Source organism: Heterodontus francisci, chromosome 48 (assembly GCF_036365525.1).
Source record: "Heterodontus francisci isolate sHetFra1 chromosome 48, sHetFra1.hap1, whole genome shotgun sequence".
NCBI lineage: Eukaryota > Metazoa > Chordata > Chondrichthyes > Heterodontiformes > Heterodontidae > Heterodontus > Heterodontus francisci.
Window position 1 is genome coordinate 16,468,786 of NC_090418.1, and position 21,174 is coordinate 16,489,959.

A 21,174-nucleotide genomic window follows, 5' to 3' on the forward strand; every position below is an offset into this window, starting at 1 on the left:
CCTGTGCCAGGGCTACAGTCTTTTCTCCAACTCCCCTGGCATTCTCAGTCCCTGCAAGCATCCCTGACTGCACTTGAATGCAATATGTCGTCTGACGGAAAGCAGTGCATCCTTTCAATGGAAGATTTCACCAGCTGCACCGAGTGCAAGAGTGGATCACGTGGCAGGCAGCTGGCATAAGAGTAGCAGTCAGACGGATGGCAATGGAAAGTGATCTGGGCGGAAAATTTTCCTCCTGAATTGGACCTTGTTGTGAAATTGCAGAAGCTGCCCTTTTTGCAAATGGAATCGCGCGGAGTGAGAAAATAAGGTTCCACCGAGATTTGAACTCGGATCGCTGGATTCAGAGCCCAGAGTGCTCACCATTACACCATGGAACCCAGAGGCAACTTTGCCTTTGCAAGTTGTCAATCAGACATAGCTTTCTCTTTTACAAAAGCACAGACGACATCGAACAGAACTGTGGAATGTTTCCTGCGCAGGAAGAGGCCAGACGCAATATCAGCAACCGCTTACATCTGCACAGCAGCCTTGGAGTAAGAAAATATCTGCAAGACACTTTGCAGCACTATCCGACATCATTTGCGGCGAGCCTCTTCAGAAGGATATATTTGCACAGCTGATCAAAAGCTTGATCCAATCCTTTGCTTTGAAAGAGCGCCTCAAACAAGGACAAAGAGCGAGAAAGGCCGTCGCTTTTAAGGAGGCAATTGCAGAGCTTAGCGAACAGGCAGCTGAAGGCACGGCCACCGACGCTATAATCGGGGCAGCCAAAGAGTTCAAGATGGGAGGAGCGCAGAGATTCTGCTAGCTTTGAACAGCTGAATGAGCTTACGGCGATACGCAGGGGCGAGGCGGCAAAGGAATTTTAAACAGGCATGGGAATTCGAAAAATCAGCGGTCGTCAGAGCGGTTGACAATGTCGTTGCGCCAACACAGGGTTGCTGGGTGAGCTGCACTAGGTGCCAATTAGGACCTGGGCAGCAGAGATTTCCATGAGCTCGCATTTACGGAGGGTGCAAACCGGAAGGATGTCCGCCGGCGTTTTGGAATAGTCAAGTCCACAGGTAACAGAGGCACGGATGAAGACGTCAGCAGCGGATCAGCTGAGGCAGGGACTTAGTCGCGTGACGTTGCAGAGGTGCAAGTAGGTGTCCTTGCTGATGGACCAGACGTGCGGGTGGCGGACCGGCTAAGGCTCAAGTGGGACACCGAGCTTTCCAATCGTGTGTCTCAGCGTCAGATAGCGGTCGGGAATGGGGATAAAGTCAATGCCTCGGCAACGGGGTTTGTGACGGGGAGCTGCACTGCAAATGGCCATACCTTGCTGAGCCCTCCAAATAGCAATGCATTTTCACGAGCAAATTGCAAGCACTGGACATTGGAATTTCCAGTCTGCATTCCGGCTTAATCTTTTCTCAGGCACACCTTCAGCTTCCCCACTAGTTGTTCTAAAGGTGTGGATGCTGTGCAACTCGGACAGTCCAGGCTGCAGCTTCTAATGTCACTGCTTGTGTTTGCCATTTCTCAGCACACTCTAGTTTGGCACACTTGCCAGATGATCAGTTTATAAACGTTGCAAGGCAGTGAAGCAAGAAACGATGACATGCACATTAGCTCGAGGGCAAGAAGACAATCGTTGTGACGCCTGCATTTGATGAAACCCTCTTGAATTTGTTGAAGCGCCCCTGCTGAATGCAGATTGCAAAGAAATGCTGTGCTCACGCCATTGTCCTGTGCAGTGCAGGCACTGAGGACACGGAACAAGCTGCAACGTCGCTCTGCTGCAGACGTGGATCAGGCTGATGTTGCAATTGGACATTGAAGCTCAATCCTCTTGATGAAGACAAGAAAGGCGCAGCAGCAGCATTTCAGCTCCATGTGCCGAACGCTTGTGTGTCCCAAATTTAACAGCAGCTGGGACAACAAGAATGCCAGTTCCACCGAGATTTGAACTCGGATCGCTGGATTCAAAGTCCAGAGTGCTCACCATTACACCATGGAACCAAGTGGCTGCCCTGTGCCAGGGCTACAGTCTTTTCTCCAACTCCCCTGGCATTCTCAGTCCCTGCAAGCATCCCTGACTGCACTTGAATGCAATATGTCGTCTGACGGAAAGCAGTGCATCCTTTCAATGGAAGATTTCACCAGCTGCACCGAGTGCAAGAGTGGATCACGTGGCAGGCAGCTGGCATAAGAGTAGCAGTCAGACGGATGGCAATGGAAAGTGATCTGGGCGGAAAATTTTCCTCCTGAATTGGACCTTGTTGTGAAATTGCAGAAGCTGCCCTTTTTGCAAATGGAATCGCGCGGAGTGAGAAAATAAGGTTCCACCGAGATTTGAACTCGGATCGCTGGATTCAGAGCCCAGAGTGCTCACCATTACACCATGGAACCCAGAGGCAACTTTGCCTTTGCAAGTTGTCAATCAGACATAGCTTTCTCTTTTACAAAAGCACAGACGACATCGAACAGAACTGTGGAATGTTTCCTGCGCAGGAAGAGGCCAGACGCAATATCAGCAACCGCTTACATCTGCACAGCAGCCTTGGAGTAAGAAAATATCTGCAAGACACTTTGCAGCACTATCCGACATCATTTGCGGCGAGCCTCTTCAGAAGGATATATTTGCACAGCTGATCAAAAGCTTGATCCAATCCTTTGCTTTGAAAGAGCGCCTCAAACAAGGACAAAGAGCGAGAAAGGCCGTCGCTTTTAAGGAGGCAATTGCAGAGCTTAGCGAACAGGCAGCTGAAGGCACGGCCACCGACGCTATAATCGGGGCAGCCAAAGAGTTCAAGATGGGAGGAGCGCAGAGATTCTGCTAGCTTTGAACAGCTGAATGAGCTTACGGCGATACGCAGGGGCGAGGCGGCAAAGGAATTTTAAACAGGCATGGGAATTCGAAAAATCAGCGGTCGTCAGAGCGGTTGACAATGTCGTTGCGCCAACACAGGGTTGCTGGGTGAGCTGCACTAGGTGCCAATTAGGACCTGGGCAGCAGAGATTTCCATGAGCTCGCATTTACGGAGGGTGCAAACCGGAAGGATGTCCGCCGGCGTTTTGGAATAGTCAAGTCCACAGGTAACAGAGGCACGGATGAAGACGTCAGCAGCGGATCAGCTGAGGCAGGGACTTAGTCGCGTGACGTTGCAGAGGTGCAAGTAGGTGTCCTTGCTGATGGACCAGACGTGCGGGTGGCGGACCGGCTAAGGCTCAAGTGGGACACCGAGCTTTCCAATCGTGTGTCTCAGCGTCAGATAGCGGTCGGGAATGGGGATAAAGTCAATGCCTCGGCAACGGGGTTTGTGACGGGGAGCTGCACTGCAAATGGCCATACCTTGCTGAGCCCTCCAAATAGCAATGCATTTTCACGAGCAAATTGCAAGCACTGGACATTGGAATTTCCAGTCTGCATTCCGGCTTAATCTTTTCTCAGGCACACCTTCAGCTTCCCCACTAGTTGTTCTGAAGGTGTGGATGCTGTGCAACTCGGACAGTCCAGGCTGCAGCTTCTAATGTCACTGCTTGTGTTTGCCATTTCTCAGCACACTCTAGTTTGGCACACTTGCCAGATGATCAGTTTATAAACGTTGCAAGGCAGTGAAGCAAGAAACGATGACATGCACATTAGCTCGAGGGCAAGAAGACAATCGTTGTGACGCCTGCATTTGATGAAACCCTCTTGAATTTGTTGAAGCGCCCCTGCTGAATGCAGATTGCAAAGAAATGCTGTGCTCACGCCATTGTCCTGTGCAGTGCAGGCACTGAGGACACGGAACAAGCTGCAACGTCGCTCTGCTGCAGACGTGGATCAGGCTGATGTTGCAATTGGACATTGAAGCTCAATCCTCTTGATGAAGACAAGAAAGGCGCAGCAGCAGCATTTCAGCTCCATGTGCCGAACGCTTGTGTGTCCCAAATTTAACAGCAGCTGGGACAACAAGAATGCCAGTTCCACCGAGATTTGAACTCGGATCGCTGGATTCAAAGTCCAGAGTGCTCACCATTACACCATGGAACCAAGTGGCTGCCCTGTGCCAGGGCTACAGTCTTTTCTCCAACTCCCCTGGCATTCTCAGTCCCTGCAAGCATCCCTGACTGCACTTGAATGCAATATGTCGTCTGACGGAAAGCAGTGCATCCTTTCAATGGAAGATTTCACCAGCTGCACCGAGTGCAAGAGTGGATCACGTGGCAGGCAGCTGGCATAAGAGTAGCAGTCAGACGGATGGCAATGGAAAGTGATCTGGGCGGAAAATTTTCCTCCTGAATTGGACCTTGTTGTGAAATTGCAGAAGCTGCCCTTTTTGCAAATGGAATCGCGCGGAGTGAGAAAATAAGGTTCCACCGAGATTTGAACTCGGATCGCTGGATTCAGAGCCCAGAGTGCTCACCATTACACCATGGAACCCAGAGGCAACTTTGCCTTTGCAAGTTGTCAATCAGACATAGCTTTCTCTTTTACAAAAGCACAGACGACATCGAACAGAACTGTGGAATGTTTCCTGCGCAGGAAGAGGCCAGACGCAATATCAGCAACCACTTACATCTGCACAGCAGCCTTGGAGTAAGAAAATATCTGCAAGACACTTTGCAGCACTATCCGACATCATTTGCGGCGAGCCTCTTCAGAAGGATATATTTGCACAGCTGATCAAAAGCTTGATCCAATCCTTTGCTTTGAAAGAGCGCCTCAAACAAGGACAAAGAGCGAGAAAGGCCGTCGCTTTTAAGGAGGCAATTGCAGAGCTTAGCGAACAGGCAGCTGAAGGCACGGCCACCGACGCTATAATCGGGGCAGCCAAAGAGTTCAAGATGGGAGGAGCGCAGAGATTCTGCTAGCTTTGAACAGCTGAATGAGCTTACGGCGATACGCAGGGGCGAGGCGGCAAAGGAATTTTAAACAGGCATGGGAATTCGAAAAATCAGCGGTCGTCAGAGCGGTTGACAATGTCGTTGCGCCAACACAGGGTTGCTGGGTGAGCTGCACTAGGTGCCAATTAGGACCTGGGCAGCAGAGATTTCCATGAGCTCGCATTTACGGAGGGTGCAAACCGGAAGGATGTCCGCCGGCGTTTTGGAATAGTCAAGTCCACAGGTAACAGAGGCACGGATGAAGACGTCAGCAGCGGATCAGCTGAGGCAGGGACTTAGTCGCGTGACGTTGCAGAGGTGCAAGTAGGTGTCCTTGCTGATGGACCAGACGTGCGGGTGGCGGACCGGCTAAGGCTCAAGTGGGACACCGAGCTTTCCAATCGTGTGTCTCAGCGTCAGATAGCGGTCGGGAATGGGGATAAAGTCAATGCCTCGGCAACGGGGTTTGTGACGGGGAGCTGCACTGCAAATGGCCATACCTTGCTGAGCCCTCCAAATAGCAATGCATTTTCACGAGCAAATTGCAAGCACTGGACATTGGAATTTCCAGTCTGCATTCCGGCTTAATCTTTTCTCAGGCACACCTTCAGCTTCCCCACTAGTTGTTCTAAAGGTGTGGATGCTGTGCAACTCGGACAGTCCAGGCTGCAGCTTCTAATGTCACTGCTTGTGTTTGCCATTTCTCAGCACACTCTAGTTTGGCACACTTGCCAGATGATCAGTTTATAAACGTTGCAAGGCAGTGAAGCAAGAAACGATGACATGCACATTAGCTCGAGGGCAAGAAGACAATCGTTGTGACGCCTGCATTTGATGAAACCCTCTTGAATTTGTTGAAGCGCCCCTGCTGAATGCAGATTGCAAAGAAATGCTGTGCTCACGCCATTGTCCTGTGCAGTGCAGGCACTGAGGACACGGAACAAGCTGCAACGTCGCTCTGCTGCAGACGTGGATCAGGCTGATGTTGCAATTGGACATTGAAGCTCAATCCTCTTGATGAAGACAAGAAAGGCGCAGCAGCAGCATTTCAGCTCCATGTGCCGAACGCTTGTGTGTCCCAAATTTAACAGCAGCTGGGACAACAAGAATGCCAGTTCCACCGAGATTTGAACTCGGATCGCTGGATTCAAAGTCCAGAGTGCTCACCATTACACCATGGAACCAAGTGGCTGCCCTGTGCCAGGGCTACAGTCTTTTCTCCAACTCCCCTGGCATTCTCAGTCCCTGCAAGCATCCCTGACTGCACTTGAATGCAATATGTCGTCTGACGGAAAGCAGTGCATCCTTTCAATGGAAGATTTCACCAGCTGCACCGAGTGCAAGAGTGGATCACGTGGCAGGCAGCTGGCATAAGAGTAGCAGTCAGACGGATGGCAATGGAAAGTGATCTGGGCGGAAAATTTTCCTCCTGAATTGGACCTTGTTGTGAAATTGCAGAAGCTGCCCTTTTTGCAAATGGAATCGCGCGGAGTGAGAAAATAAGGTTCCACCGAGATTTGAACTCGGATCGCTGGATTCAGAGCCCAGAGTGCTCACCATTACACCATGGAACCCAGAGGCAACTTTGCCTTTGCAAGTTGTCAATCAGACATAGCTTTCTCTTTTACAAAAGCACAGACGACATCGAACAGAACTGTGGAATGTTTCCTGCGCAGGAAGAGGCCAGACGCAATATCAGCAACCGCTTACATCTGCACAGCAGCCTTGGAGTAAGAAAATATCTGCAAGACACTTTGCAGCACTATCCGACATCATTTGCGGCGAGCCTCTTCAGAAGGATATATTTGCACAGCTGATCAAAAGCTTGATCCAATCCTTTGCTTTGAAAGAGCGCCTCAAACAAGGACAAAGAGCGAGAAAGGCCGTCGCTTTTAAGGAGGCAATTGCAGAGCTTAGCGAACAGGCAGCTGAAGGCACGGCCACCGACGCTATAATCGGGGCAGCCAAAGAGTTCAAGATGGGAGGAGCGCAGAGATTCTGCTAGCTTTGAACAGCTGAATGAGCTTACGGCGATACGCAGGGGCGAGGCGGCAAAGGAATTTTAAACAGGCATGGGAATTCGAAAAATCAGCGGTCGTCAGAGCGGTTGACAATGTCGTTGCGCCAACACAGGGTTGCTGGGTGAGCTGCACTAGGTGCCAATTAGGACCTGGGCAGCAGAGATTTCCATGAGCTCGCATTTACGGAGGGTGCAAACCGGAAGGATGTCCGCCGGCGTTTTGGAATAGTCAAGTCCACAGGTAACAGAGGCACGGATGAAGACGTCAGCAGCGGATCAGCTGAGGCAGGGACTTAGTCGCGTGACGTTGCAGAGGTGCAAGTAGGTGTCCTTGCTGATGGACCAGACGTGCGGGTGGCGGACCGGCTAAGGCTCAAGTGGGACACCGAGCTTTCCAATCGTGTGTCTCAGCGTCAGATAGCGGTCGGGAATGGGGATAAAGTCAATGCCTCGGCAACGGGGTTTGTGACGGGGAGCTGCACTGCAAATGGCCATACCTTGCTGAGCCCTCCAAATAGCAATGCATTTTCACGAGCAAATTGCAAGCACTGGACATTGTAATTTCCAGTCTGCATTCCGGCTTAATCTTTTCTCAGGCACACCTTCAGCTTCCCCACTAGTTGTTCTAAAGGTGTGGATGCTGTGCAACTCGGACAGTCCAGGCTGCAGCTTCTAATGTCACTGCTTGTGTTTGCCATTTCTCAGCACACTCTAGTTTGGCACACTTGCCAGATGATCAGTTTATAAACGTTGCAAGGCAGTGAAGCAAGAAACGATGACATGCACATTTGCTCGAGGGCAAGAAGACAATCGTTGTGACGCCTGCATTTGATGAAACCCTCTTGAATTTGTTGAAGCGCCCCTGCTGAATGCAGATTGCAAAGAAATGCTGTGCTCACGCCATTGTCCTGTGCAGTGCAGGCACTGAGGACACGGAACAAGCTGCAACGTCGCTCTGCTGCAGACGTGGATCAGGCTGATGTTGCAATTGGACATTGAAGCTCAATCCTCTTGATGAAGACAAGAAAGGCGCAGCAGCAGCATTTCAGCTCCATGTGCCGAACGCTTGTGTGTCCCAAATTTAACAGCAGCTGGGACAACAAGAATGCCAGTTCCACCGAGATTTGAACTCGGATCGCTGGATTCAAAGTCCAGAGTGCTCACCATTACACCATGGAACCAAGTGGCTGCCCTGTGCCAGGGCTACAGTCTTTTCTCCAACTCCCCTGGCATTCTCAGTCCCTGCAAGCATCCCTGACTGCACTTGAATGCAATATGTCGTCTGACGGAAAGCAGTGCATCCTTTCAATGGAAGATTTCACCAGCTGCACCGAGTGCAAGAGTGGATCACGTGGCAGGCAGCTGGCATAAGAGTAGCAGTCAGACGGATGGCAATGGAAAGTGATCTGGGCGGAAAATTTTCCTCCTGAATTGGACCTTGTTGTGAAATTGCAGAAGCTGCCCTTTTTGCAAATGGAATCGCGCGGAGTGAGAAAATAAGGTTCCACCGAGATTTGAACTCGGATCGCTGGATTCAGAGCCCAGAGTGCTCACCATTACACCATGGAACCCAGAGGCAACTTTGCCTTTGCAAGTTGTCAATCAGACATAGCTTTCTCTTTTACAAAAGCACAGACGACATCGAACAGAACTGTGGAATGTTTCCTGCGCAGGAAGAGGCCAGACGCAATATCAGCAACCACTTACATCTGCACAGCAGCCTTGGAGTAAGAAAATATCTGCAAGACACTTTGCAGCACTATCCGACATCATTTGCGGCGAGCCTCTTCAGAAGGATATATTTGCACAGCTGATCAAAAGCTTGATCCAATCCTTTGCTTTGAAAGAGCGCCTCAAACAAGGACAAAGAGCGAGAAAGGCCGTCGCTTTTAAGGAGGCAATTGCAGAGCTTAGCGAACAGGCAGCTGAAGGCACGGCCACCGACGCTATAATCGGGGCAGCCAAAGAGTTCAAGATGGGAGGAGCGCAGAGATTCTGCTAGCTTTGAACAGCTGAATGAGCTTACGGCGATACGCAGGGGCGAGGCGGCAAAGGAATTTTAAACAGGCATGGGAATTCGAAAAATCAGCGGTCGTCAGAGCGGTTGACAATGTCGTTGCGCCAACACAGGGTTGCTGGGTGAGCTGCACTAGGTGCCAATTAGGACCTGGGCAGCAGAGATTTCCATGAGCTCGCATTTACGGAGGGTGCAAACCGGAAGGATGTCCGCCGGCGTTTTGGAATAGTCAAGTCCACAGGTAACAGAGGCACGGATGAAGACGTCAGCAGCGGATCAGCTGAGGCAGGGACTTAGTCGCGTGACGTTGCAGAGGTGCAAGTAGGTGTCCTTGCTGATGGACCAGACGTGCGGGTGGCGGACCGGCTAAGGCTCAAGTGGGACACCGAGCTTTCCAATCGTGTGTCTCAGCGTCAGATAGCGGTCGGGAATGGGGATAAAGTCAATGCCTCGGCAACGGGGTTTGTGACGGGGAGCTGCACTGCAAATGGCCATACCTTGCTGAGCCCTCCAAATAGCAATGCATTTTCACGAGCAAATTGCAAGCACTGGACATTGGAATTTCCAGTCTGCATTCCGGCTTAATCTTTTCTCAGGCACACCTTCAGCTTCCCCACTAGTTGTTCTAAAGGTGTGGATGCTGTGCAACTCCGACAGTCCAGGCTGCAGCTTCTAATGTCACTGCTTGTGTTTGCCATTTCTCAGCACACTCTAGTTTGGCACACTTGCCAGATGATCAGTTTATAAACGTTGCAAGGCAGTGAAGCAAGAAACGATGACATGCACATTAGCTCGAGGGCAAGAAGACAATCGTTGTGACGCCTGCATTTGATGAAACCCTCTTGAATTTGTTGAAGCGCCCCTGCTGAATGCAGATTGCAAAGAAATGCTGTGCTCACGCCATTGTCCTGTGCAGTGCAGGCACTGAGGACACGGAACAAGCTGCAACGTCGCTCTGCTGCAGACGTGGATCAGGCTGATGTTGCAATTGGACATTGAAGCTCAATCCTCTTGATGAAGACAAGAAAGGCGCAGCAGCAGCATTTCAGCTCCATGTGCCGAACGCTTGTGTGTCCCAAATTTAACAGCAGCTGGGACAACAAGAATGCCAGTTCCACCGAGATTTGAACTCGGATCGCTGGATTCAAAGTCCAGAGTGCTCACCATTACACCATGGAACCAAGTGGCTGCCCTGTGCCAGGGCTACAGTCTTTTCTCCAACTCCCCTGGCATTCTCAGTCCCTGCAAGCATCCCTGACTGCACTTGAATGCAATATGTCGTCTGACGGAAAGCAGTGCATCCTTTCAATGGAAGATTTCACCAGCTGCACCGAGTGCAAGAGTGGATCACGTGGCAGGCAGCTGGCATAAGAGTAGCAGTCAGACGGATGGCAATGGAAAGTGATCTGGGCGGAAAATTTTCCTCCTGAATTGGACCTTGTTGTGAAATTGCAGAAGCTGCCCTTTTTGCAAATGGAATCGCGCGGAGTGAGAAAATAAGGTTCCACCGAGATTTGAACTCGGATCGCTGGATTCAGAGCCCAGAGTGCTCACCATTACACCATGGAACCCAGAGGCAACTTTGCCTTTGCAAGTTGTCAATCAGACATAGCTTTCTCTTTTACAAAAGCACAGACGACATCGAACAGAACTGTGGAATGTTTCCTGCGCAGGAAGAGGCCAGACGCAATATCAGCAACCGCTTACATCTGCACAGCAGCCTTGGAGTAAGAAAATATCTGCAAGACACTTTGCAGCACTATCCGACATCATTTGCGGCGAGCCTCTTCAGAAGGATATATTTGCACAGCTGATCAAAAGCTTGATCCAATCCTTTGCTTTGAAAGAGCGCCTCAAACAAGGACAAAGAGCGAGAAAGGCCGTCGCTTTTAAGGAGGCAATTGCAGAGCTTAGCGAACAGGCAGCTGAAGGCACGGCCACCGACGCTATAATCGGGGCAGCCAAAGAGTTCAAGATGGGAGGAGCGCAGAGATTCTGCTAGCTTTGAACAGCTGAATGAGCTTACGGCGATACGCAGGGGCGAGGCGGCAAAGGAATTTTAAACAGGCATGGGAATTCGAAAAATCAGCGGTCGTCAGAGCGGTTGACAATGTCGTTGCGCCAACACAGGGTTGCTGGGTGAGCTGCACTAGGTGCCAATTAGGACCTGGGCAGCAGAGATTTCCATGAGCTCGCATTTACGGAGGGTGCAAACCGGAAGGATGTCCGCCGGCGTTTTGGAATAGTCAAGTCCACAGGTAACAGAGGCACGGATGAAGACGTCAGCAGCGGATCAGCTGAGGCAGGGACTTAGTCGCGTGACGTTGCAGAGGTGCAAGTAGGTGTCCTTGCTGATGGACCAGACGTGCGGGTGGCGGACCGGCTAAGGCTCAAGTGGGACACCGAGCTTTCCAATCGTGTGTCTCAGCGTCAGATAGCGGTCGGGAATGGGGATAAAGTCAATGCCTCGGCAACGGGGTTTGTGACGGGGAGCTGCACTGCAAATGGCCATACCTTGCTGAGCCCTCCAAATAGCAATGCATTTTCACGAGCAAATTGCAAGCACTGGACATTGTAATTTCCAGTCTGCATTCCGGCTTAATCTTTTCTCAGGCACACCTTCAGCTTCCCCACTAGTTGTTCTAAAGGTGTGGATGCTGTGCAACTCGGACAGTCCAGGCTGCAGCTTCTAATGTCACTGCTTGTGTTTGCCATTTCTCAGCACACTCTAGTTTGGCACACTTGCCAGATGATCAGTTTATAAACGTTGCAAGGCAGTGAAGCAAGAAACGATGACATGCACATTTGCTCGAGGGCAAGAAGACAATCGTTGTGACGCCTGCATTTGATGAAACCCTCTTGAATTTGTTGAAGCGCCCCTGCTGAATGCAGATTGCAAAGAAATGCTGTGCTCACGCCATTGTCCTGTGCAGTGCAGGCACTGAGGACACGGAACAAGCTGCAACGTCGCTCTGCTGCAGACGTGGATCAGGCTGATGTTGCAATTGGACATTGAAGCTCAATCCTCTTGATGAAGACAAGAAAGGCGCAGCAGCAGCATTTCAGCTCCATGTGCCGAACGCTTGTGTGTCCCAAATTTAACAGCAGCTGGGACAACAAGAATGCCGGTTCCACCGAGATTTGAACTCGGATCGCTGGATTCAAAGTCCAGAGTGCTCACCATTACACCATGGAACCAAGTGGCTGTCCTGTGCCAGGGCTACAGTCTTTTCTCCAACTCCCCTGGCATTCTCAGTCCCTGCAAGCATCCCTGACTGCACTTGAATGCAATATGTCGTCTGACGGAAAGCAGTGCATCCTTTCAATGGAAGATTTCACCAGCTGCACCGAGTGCAAGAGTGGATCACGTGGCAGGCAGCTGGCATAAGAGTAGCAGTCAGACGGATGGCAATGGAAAGTGATCTGGGCGGAAAATTTTCCTCCTGAATTGGACCTTGTTGTGAAATTGCAGAAGCTGCCCTTTTTGCAAATGGAATCGCGCGGAGTGAGAAAATAAGGTTCCACCGAGATTTGAACTCGGATCGCTGGATTCAGAGCCCAGAGTGCTCACCATTACACCATGGAACCCAGAGGCAACTTTGCCTTTGCAAGTTGTCAATCAGACATAGCTTTCTCTTTTACAAAAGCACAGACGACATCGAACAGAACTGTGGAATGTTTCCTGCGCAGGAAGAGGCCAGACGCAATATCAGCAACCACTTACATCTGCACAGCAGCCTTGGAGTAAGAAAATATCTGCAAGACACTTTGCAGCACTATCCGACATCATTTGCGGCGAGCCTCTTCAGAAGGATATATTTGCACAGCTGATCAAAAGCTTGATCCAATCCTTTGCTTTGAAAGAGCGCCTCAAACAAGGACAAAGAGCGAGAAAGGCCGTCGCTTTTAAGGAGGCAATTGCAGAGCTTAGCGAACAGGCAGCTGAAGGCACGGCCACCGACGCTATAATCGGGGCAGCCAAAGAGTTCAAGATGGGAGGAGCGCAGAGATTCTGCTAGCTTTGAACAGCTGAATGAGCTTACGGCGATACGCAGGGGCGAGGCGGCAAAGGAATTTTAAACAGGCATGGGAATTCGAAAAATCAGCGGTCGTCAGAGCGGTTGACAATGTCGTTGCGCCAACACAGGGTTGCTGGGTGAGCTGCACTAGGTGCCAATTAGGACCTGGGCAGCAGAGATTTCCATGAGCTCGCATTTACGGAGGGTGCAAACCGGAAGGATGTCCGCCGGCGTTTTGGAATAGTCAAGTCCACAGGTAACAGAGGCACGGATGAAGACGTCAGCAGCGGATCAGCTGAGGCAGGGACTTAGTCGCGTGACGTTGCAGAGGTGCAAGTAGGTGTCCTTGCTGATGGACCAGACGTGCGGGTGGCGGACCGGCTAAGGCTCAAGTGGGACACCGAGCTTTCCAATCGTGTGTCTCAGCGTCAGATAGCGGTCGGGAATGGGGATAAAGTCAATGCCTCGGCAACGGGGTTTGTGACGGGGAGCTGCACTGCAAATGGCCATACCTTGCTGAGCCCTCCAAATAGCAATGCATTTTCACGAGCAAATTGCAAGCACTGGACATTGGAATTTCCAGTCTGCATTCCGGCTTAATCTTTTCTCAGGCACACCTTCAGCTTCCCCACTAGTTGTTCTAAAGGTGTGGATGCTGTGCAACTCGGACAGTCCAGGCTGCAGCTTCTAATGTCACTGCTTGTGTTTGCCATTTCTCAGCACACTCTAGTTTGGCACACTTGCCAGATGATCAGTTTATAAACGTTGCAAGGCAGTGAAGCAAGAAACGATGACATGCACATTAGCTCGAGGGCAAGAAGACAATCGTTGTGACGCCTGCATTTGATGAAACCCTCTTGAATTTGTTGAAGCGCCCCTGCTGAATGCAGATTGCAAAGAAATGCTGTGCTCACGCCATTGTCCTGTGCAGTGCAGGCACTGAGGACACGGAACAAGCTGCAACGTCGCTCTGCTGCAGACGTGGATCAGGCTGATGTTGCAATTGGACATTGAAGCTCAATCCTCTTGATGAAGACAAGAAAGGCGCAGCAGCAGCATTTCAGCTCCATGTGCCGAACGCTTGTGTGTCCCAAATTTAACAGCAGCTGGGACAACAAGAATGCCGGTTCCACCGAGATTTGAACTCGGATCGCTGGATTCAAAGTCCAGAGTGCTCACCATTACACCATGGAACCAAGTGGCTGTCCTGTGCCAGGGCTACAGTCTTTTCTCCAACTCCCCTGGTATTCTCAGTCCCTGCAAGCATCCCTGACTGCACTTGAATGCAATATGTCGTCTGACGGAAAGCAGTGCATCCTTTCAATGGAAGATTTCACCAGCTGCACCGAGTGCAAGAGTGGATCACGTGGCAGGCAGCTGGCATAAGAGTAGCAGTCAGACGGATGGCAATGGAAAGTGATCTGGGCGGAAAATTTTCCTCCTGAATTGGACCTTGTTGTGAAATTGCAGAAGCTGCCCTTTTTGCAAATGGAATCGCGCGGAGTGAGAAAATAAGGTTCCACCGAGATTTGAACTCGGATCGCTGGATTCAGAGCCCAGAGTGCTCACCATTACACCATGGAACCCAGAGGCAACTTTGCCTTTGCAAGTTGTCAATCAGACATAGCTTTCTCTTTTACAAAAGCACAGACGACATCGAACAGAACTGTGGAATGTTTCCTGCGCAGGAAGAGGCCAGACGCAATATCAGCAACCGCTTACATCTGCACAGCAGCCTTGGAGTAAGAAAATATCTGCAAGACACTTTGCAGCACTATCCGACATCATTTGCGGCGAGCCTCTTCAGAAGGATATATTTGCACAGCTGATCAAAAGCTTGATCCAATCCTTTGCTTTGAAAGAGCGCCTCAAACAAGGACAAAGAGCGAGAAAGGCCGTCGCTTTTAAGGAGGCAATTGCAGAGCTTAGCGAACAGGCAGCTGAAGGCACGGCCACCGACGCTATAATCGGGGCAGCCAAAGAGTTCAAGATGGGAGGAGCGCAGAGATTCTGCTAGCTTTGAACAGCTGAATGAGCTTACGGCGATACGCAGGGGCGAGGCGGCAAAGGAATTTTAAACAGGCATGGGAATTCGAAAAATCAGCGGTCGTCAGAGCGGTTGACAATGTCGTTGCGCCAACACAGGGTTGCTGGGTGAGCTGCACTAGGTGCCAATTAGGACCTGGGCAGCAGAGATTTCCATGAGCTCGCATTTACGGAGGGTGCAAACCGGAAGGATGTCCGCCGGCGTTTTGGAATAGTCAAGTCCACAGGTAACAGAGGCACGGATGAAGACGTCAGCAGCGGATCAGCTGAGGCAGGGACTTAGTCGCGTGACGTTGCAGAGGTGCAAGTAGGTGTCCTTGCTGATGGACCAGACGTGCGGGTGGCGGACCGGCTAAGGCTCAAGTGGGACACCGAGCTTTCCAATCGTGTGTCTCAGCGTCAGATAGCGGTCGGGAATGGGGATAAAGTCAATGCCTCGGCAACGGGGTTTGTGACGGGGAGCTGCACTGCAAATGGCCATACCTTGCTGAGCCCTCCAAATAGCAATGCATTTTCACGAGCAAATTGCAAGCACTGGACATTGTAATTTCCAGTCTGCATTCCGGCTTAATCTTTTCTCAGGCACACCTTCAGCTTCCCCACTAGTTGTTCTAAAGGTGTGGATGCTGTGCAACTCGGACAGTCCAGGCTGCAGCTTCTAATGTCACTGCTTGTGTTTGCCATTTCTCAGCACACTCTAGTTTGGCACACTTGCCAGATGATCAGTTTATAAACGTTGCAAGGCAGTGAAGCAAGAAACGATGACATGCACATTTGCTCGAGGGCAAGAAGACAATCGTTGTGACGCCTGCATTTGATGAAACCCTCTTGAATTTGTTGAAGCGCCCCTGCTGAATGCAGATTGCAAAGAAATGCTGTGCTCACGCCATTGTCCTGTGCAGTGCAGGCACTGAGGACACGGAACAAGCTGCAACGTCGCTCTGCTGCAGACGTGGATCAGGCTGATGTTGCAATTGGACATTGAAGCTCAATCCTCTTGATGAAGACAAGAAAGGCGCAGCAGCAGCATTTCAGCTCCATGTGCCGAACGCTTGTGTGTCCCAAATTTAACAGCAGCTGGGACAACAAGAATGCCAGTTCCACCGAGATTTGAACTCGGATCGCTGGATTCAAAGTCCAGAGTGCTCACCATTACACCATGGAACCAAGTGGCTGCCCTGTGCCAGGGCTACAGTCTTTTCTCCAACTCCCCTGGCATTCTCAGTCCCTGCAAGCATCCCTGACTGCACTTGAATGCAATATGTCGTCTGACGGAAAGCAGTGCATCCTTTCAATGGAAGATTTCACCAGCTGCACCGAGTGCAAGAGTGGATCACGTGGCAGGCAGCTGGCATAAGAGTAGCAGTCAGACGGATGGCAATGGAAAGTGATCTGGGCGGAAAATTTTCCTCCTGAATTGGACCTTGTTGTGAAATTGCAGAAGCTGCCCTTTTTGCAAATGGAATCGCGCGGAGTGAGAAAATAAGGTTCCACCGAGATTTGAACTCGGATCGCTGGATTCAGAGCCCAGAGTGCTCACCATTACACCATGGAACCCAGAGGCAACTTTGCCTTTGCAAGTTGTCAATCAGACATAGCTTTCTCTTTTACAAAAGCACAGACGACATCGAACAGAACTGTGGAATGTTTCCTGCGCAGGAAGAGGCCAGACGCAATATCAGCAACCACTTACATCTGCACAGCAGCCTTGGAGTAAGAAAATATCTGCAAGACACTTTGCAGCACTATCCGACATCATTTGCGGCGAGCCTCTTCAGAAGGATATATTTGCACAGCTGATCAAAAGCTTGATCCAATCCTTTGCTTTGAAAGAGCGCCTCAAACAAGGACAAAGAGCGAGAAAGGCCGTCGCTTTTAAGGAGGCAATTGCAGAGCTTAGCGAACAGGCAGCTGAAGGCACGGCCACCGACGCTATAATCGGGGCAGCCAAAGAGTTCAAGATGGGAGGAGCGCAGAGATTCTGCTAGCTTTGAACAGCTGAATGAGCTTACGGCGATACGCAGGGGCGAGGCGGCAAAGGAATTTTAAACAGGCATGGGAATTCGAAAAATCAGCGGTCGTCAGAGCGGTTGACAATGTCGTTGCGCCAACACAGGGTTGCTGGGTGAGCTGCACTAGGTGCCAATTAGGACCTGGGCAGCAGAGATTTCCATGAGCTCGCATTTACGGAGGGTGCAAACCGGAAGGATGTCCGCCGGCGTTTTGGAATAGTCAAGTCCACAGGTAACAGAGGCACGGATGAAGACGTCAGCAGCGGATCAGCTGAGGCAGGGACTTAGTCGCGTGACGTTGCAGAGGTGCAAGTAGGTGTCCTTGCTGATGGACCAGACGTGCGGGTGGCGGACCGGCTAAGGCTCAAGTGGGACACCGAGCTTTCCAATCGTGTGTCTCAGCGTCAGATAGCGGTCGGGAATGGGGATAAAGTCAATGCCTCGGCAACGGGGTTTGTGACGGGGAGCTGCACTGCAAATGGCCATACCTTGCTGAGCCCTCCAAATAGCAATGCATTTTCACGAGCAAATTGCAAGCACTGGACATTGGAATTTCCAGTCTGCATTCCGGCTTAATCTTTTCTCAGGCACACCTTCAGCTTCCCCACTAGTTGTTCTAAAGGTGTGGATGCTGTGCAACTCCGACAGTCCAGGCTGCAGCTTCTAATGTCACTGCTTGTGTTTGCCATTTCTCAGCACACTCTAGTTTGGCACACTTGCCAGATGATCAGTTTATAAACGTTGCAAGGCAGTGAAGCAAGAAACGATGACATGCACATTAGCTCGAGGGCAAGAAGACAATCGTTGTGACGCCTGCATTTGATGAAACCCTCTTGAATTTGTTGAAGCGCCCCTGCTGAATGCAGATTGCAAAGAAATGCTGTGCTCACGCCATTGTCCTGTGCAGTGCAGGCACTGAGGACACGGAACAAGCTGCAACGTCGCTCTGCTGCAGACGTGGATCAGGCTGATGTTGCAATTGGACATTGAAGCTCAATCCTCTTGATGAAGACAAGAAAGGCGCAGCAGCAGCATTTCAGCTCCATGTGCCGAACGCTTGTGTGTCCCAAATTTAACAGCAGCTGGGACAACAAGAATGCCAGTTCCACCGAGATTTGAACTCGGATCGCTGGATTCAAAGTCCAGAGTGCTCACCATTACACCATGGAACCAAGTGGCTGCCCTGTGCCAGGGCTACAGTCTTTTCTCCAACTCCCCTGGCATTCTCAGTCCCTGCAAGCATCCCTGACTGCACTTGAATGCAATATGTCGTCTGACGGAAAGCAGTGCATCCTTTCAATGGAAGATTTCACCAGCTGCACCGAGTGCAAGAGTGGATCACGTGGCAGGCAGCTGGCATAAGAGTAGCAGTCAGACGGATGGCAATGGAAAGTGATCTGGGCGGAAAATTTTCCTCCTGAATTGGACCTTGTTGTGAAATTGCAGAAGCTGCCCTTTTTGCAAATGGAATCGCGCGGAGTGAGAAAATAAGGTTCCACCGAGATTTGAACTCGGATCGCTGGATTCAGAGCCCAGAGTGCTCACCATTACACCATGGAACCCAGAGGCAACTTTGCCTTTGCAAGTTGTCAATCAGACATAGCTTTCTCTTTTACAAAAGCACAGACGACATCGAACAGAACTGTGGAATGTTTCCTGCGCAGGAAGAGGCCAGACGCAATATCAGCAACCGCTTACATCTGCACAGCAGCCTTGGAGTAAGAAAATATCTGCAAGACACTTTGCAGCACTATCCGACATCATTTGCGGCGAGCCTCTTCAGAAGGATATATTTGCACAGCTGATCAAAAGCTTGATCCAATCCTTTGCTTTGAAAGAGCGCCTCAAACAAGGACAAAGAGCGAGAAAGGCCGTCGCTTTTAAGGAGGCAATTGCAGAGCTTAGCGAACAGGCAGCTGAAGGCACGGCCACCGACGCTATAATCGGGGCAGCCAAAGAGTTCAAGATGGGAGGAGCGCAGAGATTCTGCTAGCTTTGAACAGCTGAATGAGCTTACGGCGATACGCAGGGGCGAGGCGGCAAAGGAATTTTAAACAGGCATGGGAATTCGAAAAATCAGCGGTCGTCAGAGCGGTTGACAATGTCGTTGCGCCAACACAGGGTTGCTGGGTGAGCTGCACTAGGTGCCAATTAGGACCTGGGCAGCAGAGATTTCCATGAGCTCGCATTTACGGAGGGTGCAAACCGGAAGGATGTCCGCCGGCGTTTTGGAATAGTCAAGTCCACAGGTAACAGAGGCACGGATGAAGACGTCAGCAGCGGATCAGCTGAGGCAGGGACTTAGTCGCGTGACGTTGCAGAGGTGCAAGTAGGTGTCCTTGCTGATGGACCAGACGTGCGGGTGGCGGACCGGCTAAGGCTCAAGTGGGACACCGAGCTTTCCAATCGTGTGTCTCAGCGTCAGATAGCGGTCGGGAATGGGGATAAAGTCAATGCCTCGGCAACGGGGTTTGTGACGAGGAGCTGCACTGCAAATGGCCATACCTTGCTGAGCCCTCCAAATAGCAATGCATTTTCACGAGCAAATTGCAAGCACTGGACATTGTAATTTCCAGTCTGCATTCCGGCTTAATCTTTTCTCAGGCACACCTTCAGCTTCCCCACTAGTTGTTCTAAAGGTGTGGATGCTGTGCAACTCGGACAGTCCAGGCTGCAGCTTCTAATGTCACTGCTTGTGTTTGCCATTTCTCAGCACACTCTAGTTTGGCACACTTGCCAGATGATCAGTTTATAAACGTTGCAAGGCAGTGAAGCAAGAAACGATGACATGCACATTTGCTCGAGGGCAAGAAGACAATCGTTGTGACGCCTGCATTTGATGAAACCCTCTTGAATTTGTTGAAGCGCCCCTGCTGAATGCAGATTGCAAAGAAATGCTGTGCTCACGCCATTGTCCTGTGCAGTGCAGGCACTGAGGACACGGAACAAGCTGCAACGTCGCTCTGCTGCAGACGTGGATCAGGCTGATGTTGCAATTGGACATTGAAGCTCAATCCTCTTGATGAAGACAAGAAAGGCGCAGCAGCAGCATTTCAGCTCCATGTGCCGAACGCTTGTGTGTCCCAAATTTAACAGCAGCTGGGACAACAAGAATGCCGGTTCCACCGAGATTTGAACTCGGATCGCTGGATTCAAAGTCCAGAGTGCTCACCATTACACCATGGAACCAAGTGGCTGTCCTGTGCCAGGGCTACAGTCTTTTCTCCAACTCCCCTGGCATTCTCAGTCCCTGCAAGCATCCCTGACTGCACTTGAATGCAATATGTCGTCTGACGGAAAGCAGTGCATCCTTTCAATGGAAGATTTCACCAGCTGCACCGAGTGCAAGAGTGGATCACGTGGCAGGCAGCTGGCATAAGAGTAGCAGTCAGACGGATGGCAATGGAAAGTGATCTGGGCGGAAAATTTTCCTCCTGAATTGGACCTTGTTGTGAAATTGCAGAAGCTGCCCTTTTTGCAAATGGAATCGCGCGGAGTGAGAAAATAAGGTTCCACCGAGATTTGAACTCGGATCGCTGGATTCAGAGCCCAGAGTGCTCACCATTACACCATGGAACCCAGAGGCAACTTTGCCTTTGCAAGTTGTCAATCAGACATAGCTTTCTCTTTTACAAAAGCACAGACGACATCGAACAGAACTGTGGAATGTTTCCTGCGCAGGAAGAGGCCAGACGCAATATCAGCAACCACTTACATCTGCACAGCAGCCTTGGAGTAAGAAAATATCTGCAAGACACTTTGCAGCACTATCCGACATCATTTGCGGCGAGCCTCTTCAGAAGGATATATTTGCACAGCTGATCAAAAGCTTGATCCAATCCTTTGCTTTGAAAGAGCGCCTCAAACAAGGACAAAGAGCGAGAAAGGCCGTCGCTTTTAAGGAGGCAATTGCAGAGCTTAGCGAACAGGCAGCTGAAGGCACGGCCACCGACGCTATAATCGGGGCAGCCAAAGAGTTCAAGATGGGAGGAGCGCAGAGATTCTGCTAGCTTTGAACAGCTGAATGAGCTTACGGCGATACGCAGGGGCGAGGCGGCAAAGGAATTTTAAACAGGCATGGGAATTCGAAAAATCAGCGGTCGTCAGAGCGGTTGACAATGTCGTTGCGCCAACACAGGGTTGCTGGGTGAGCTGCACTAGGTGCCAATTAGGACCTGGGCAGCAGAGATTTCCATGAGCTCG

At 50.8% G+C, this 21,174-nt stretch overlaps 21 non-coding genes across 21 annotated transcripts; all 21 read right to left on the bottom strand.

The window, feature by feature from the left end:
• Nucleotides 1-308: 308 nt before the first annotated feature.
• On the bottom strand, nucleotides 309-380 carry trnaq-cug (transfer RNA glutamine (anticodon CUG)). Its single transcript has one exon. It is a non-coding gene; the product is annotated as a tRNA-Gln (tRNA).
• Nucleotides 381-1,935: 1,555 nt separating this feature from the next.
• On the bottom strand, nucleotides 1,936-2,007 carry trnaq-uug (transfer RNA glutamine (anticodon UUG)). The gene has a single exon. It is a non-coding gene; the product is annotated as a tRNA-Gln (tRNA).
• A 318-nt stretch (nucleotides 2,008-2,325) lies between these two features.
• trnaq-cug (transfer RNA glutamine (anticodon CUG)) lies at nucleotides 2,326-2,397 on the bottom strand. Its single transcript has one exon. It is a non-coding gene; the product is annotated as a tRNA-Gln (tRNA).
• Nucleotides 2,398-3,952: 1,555 nt separating this feature from the next.
• Nucleotides 3,953-4,024, bottom strand: trnaq-uug (transfer RNA glutamine (anticodon UUG)). The gene has a single exon. It is a non-coding gene; the product is annotated as a tRNA-Gln (tRNA).
• A 318-nt stretch (nucleotides 4,025-4,342) lies between these two features.
• trnaq-cug (transfer RNA glutamine (anticodon CUG)) lies at nucleotides 4,343-4,414 on the bottom strand. Its single transcript has one exon. It is a non-coding gene; the product is annotated as a tRNA-Gln (tRNA).
• Nucleotides 4,415-5,969: 1,555 nt separating this feature from the next.
• On the bottom strand, nucleotides 5,970-6,041 carry trnaq-uug (transfer RNA glutamine (anticodon UUG)). The gene has a single exon. It is a non-coding gene; the product is annotated as a tRNA-Gln (tRNA).
• Nucleotides 6,042-6,359: 318 nt separating this feature from the next.
• trnaq-cug (transfer RNA glutamine (anticodon CUG)) lies at nucleotides 6,360-6,431 on the bottom strand. The gene has a single exon. It is a non-coding gene; the product is annotated as a tRNA-Gln (tRNA).
• A 1,555-nt stretch (nucleotides 6,432-7,986) lies between these two features.
• Nucleotides 7,987-8,058, bottom strand: trnaq-uug (transfer RNA glutamine (anticodon UUG)). The gene has a single exon. It is a non-coding gene; the product is annotated as a tRNA-Gln (tRNA).
• A 318-nt stretch (nucleotides 8,059-8,376) lies between these two features.
• Nucleotides 8,377-8,448, bottom strand: trnaq-cug (transfer RNA glutamine (anticodon CUG)). Its single transcript has one exon. It is a non-coding gene; the product is annotated as a tRNA-Gln (tRNA).
• Nucleotides 8,449-10,003: 1,555 nt separating this feature from the next.
• trnaq-uug (transfer RNA glutamine (anticodon UUG)) lies at nucleotides 10,004-10,075 on the bottom strand. Its single transcript has one exon. It is a non-coding gene; the product is annotated as a tRNA-Gln (tRNA).
• A 318-nt stretch (nucleotides 10,076-10,393) lies between these two features.
• trnaq-cug (transfer RNA glutamine (anticodon CUG)) lies at nucleotides 10,394-10,465 on the bottom strand. Its single transcript has one exon. It is a non-coding gene; the product is annotated as a tRNA-Gln (tRNA).
• A 1,555-nt stretch (nucleotides 10,466-12,020) lies between these two features.
• On the bottom strand, nucleotides 12,021-12,092 carry trnaq-uug (transfer RNA glutamine (anticodon UUG)). Its single transcript has one exon. It is a non-coding gene; the product is annotated as a tRNA-Gln (tRNA).
• Nucleotides 12,093-12,410: 318 nt separating this feature from the next.
• Nucleotides 12,411-12,482, bottom strand: trnaq-cug (transfer RNA glutamine (anticodon CUG)). The gene has a single exon. It is a non-coding gene; the product is annotated as a tRNA-Gln (tRNA).
• A 1,555-nt stretch (nucleotides 12,483-14,037) lies between these two features.
• trnaq-uug (transfer RNA glutamine (anticodon UUG)) lies at nucleotides 14,038-14,109 on the bottom strand. The gene has a single exon. It is a non-coding gene; the product is annotated as a tRNA-Gln (tRNA).
• Nucleotides 14,110-14,427: 318 nt separating this feature from the next.
• Nucleotides 14,428-14,499, bottom strand: trnaq-cug (transfer RNA glutamine (anticodon CUG)). The gene has a single exon. It is a non-coding gene; the product is annotated as a tRNA-Gln (tRNA).
• A 1,555-nt stretch (nucleotides 14,500-16,054) lies between these two features.
• On the bottom strand, nucleotides 16,055-16,126 carry trnaq-uug (transfer RNA glutamine (anticodon UUG)). Its single transcript has one exon. It is a non-coding gene; the product is annotated as a tRNA-Gln (tRNA).
• Nucleotides 16,127-16,444: 318 nt separating this feature from the next.
• Nucleotides 16,445-16,516, bottom strand: trnaq-cug (transfer RNA glutamine (anticodon CUG)). Its single transcript has one exon. It is a non-coding gene; the product is annotated as a tRNA-Gln (tRNA).
• A 1,555-nt stretch (nucleotides 16,517-18,071) lies between these two features.
• Nucleotides 18,072-18,143, bottom strand: trnaq-uug (transfer RNA glutamine (anticodon UUG)). Its single transcript has one exon. It is a non-coding gene; the product is annotated as a tRNA-Gln (tRNA).
• A 318-nt stretch (nucleotides 18,144-18,461) lies between these two features.
• Nucleotides 18,462-18,533, bottom strand: trnaq-cug (transfer RNA glutamine (anticodon CUG)). Its single transcript has one exon. It is a non-coding gene; the product is annotated as a tRNA-Gln (tRNA).
• Nucleotides 18,534-20,088: 1,555 nt separating this feature from the next.
• trnaq-uug (transfer RNA glutamine (anticodon UUG)) lies at nucleotides 20,089-20,160 on the bottom strand. The gene has a single exon. It is a non-coding gene; the product is annotated as a tRNA-Gln (tRNA).
• A 318-nt stretch (nucleotides 20,161-20,478) lies between these two features.
• trnaq-cug (transfer RNA glutamine (anticodon CUG)) lies at nucleotides 20,479-20,550 on the bottom strand. Its single transcript has one exon. It is a non-coding gene; the product is annotated as a tRNA-Gln (tRNA).
• Nucleotides 20,551-21,174: the final 624 nt, after the last annotated feature.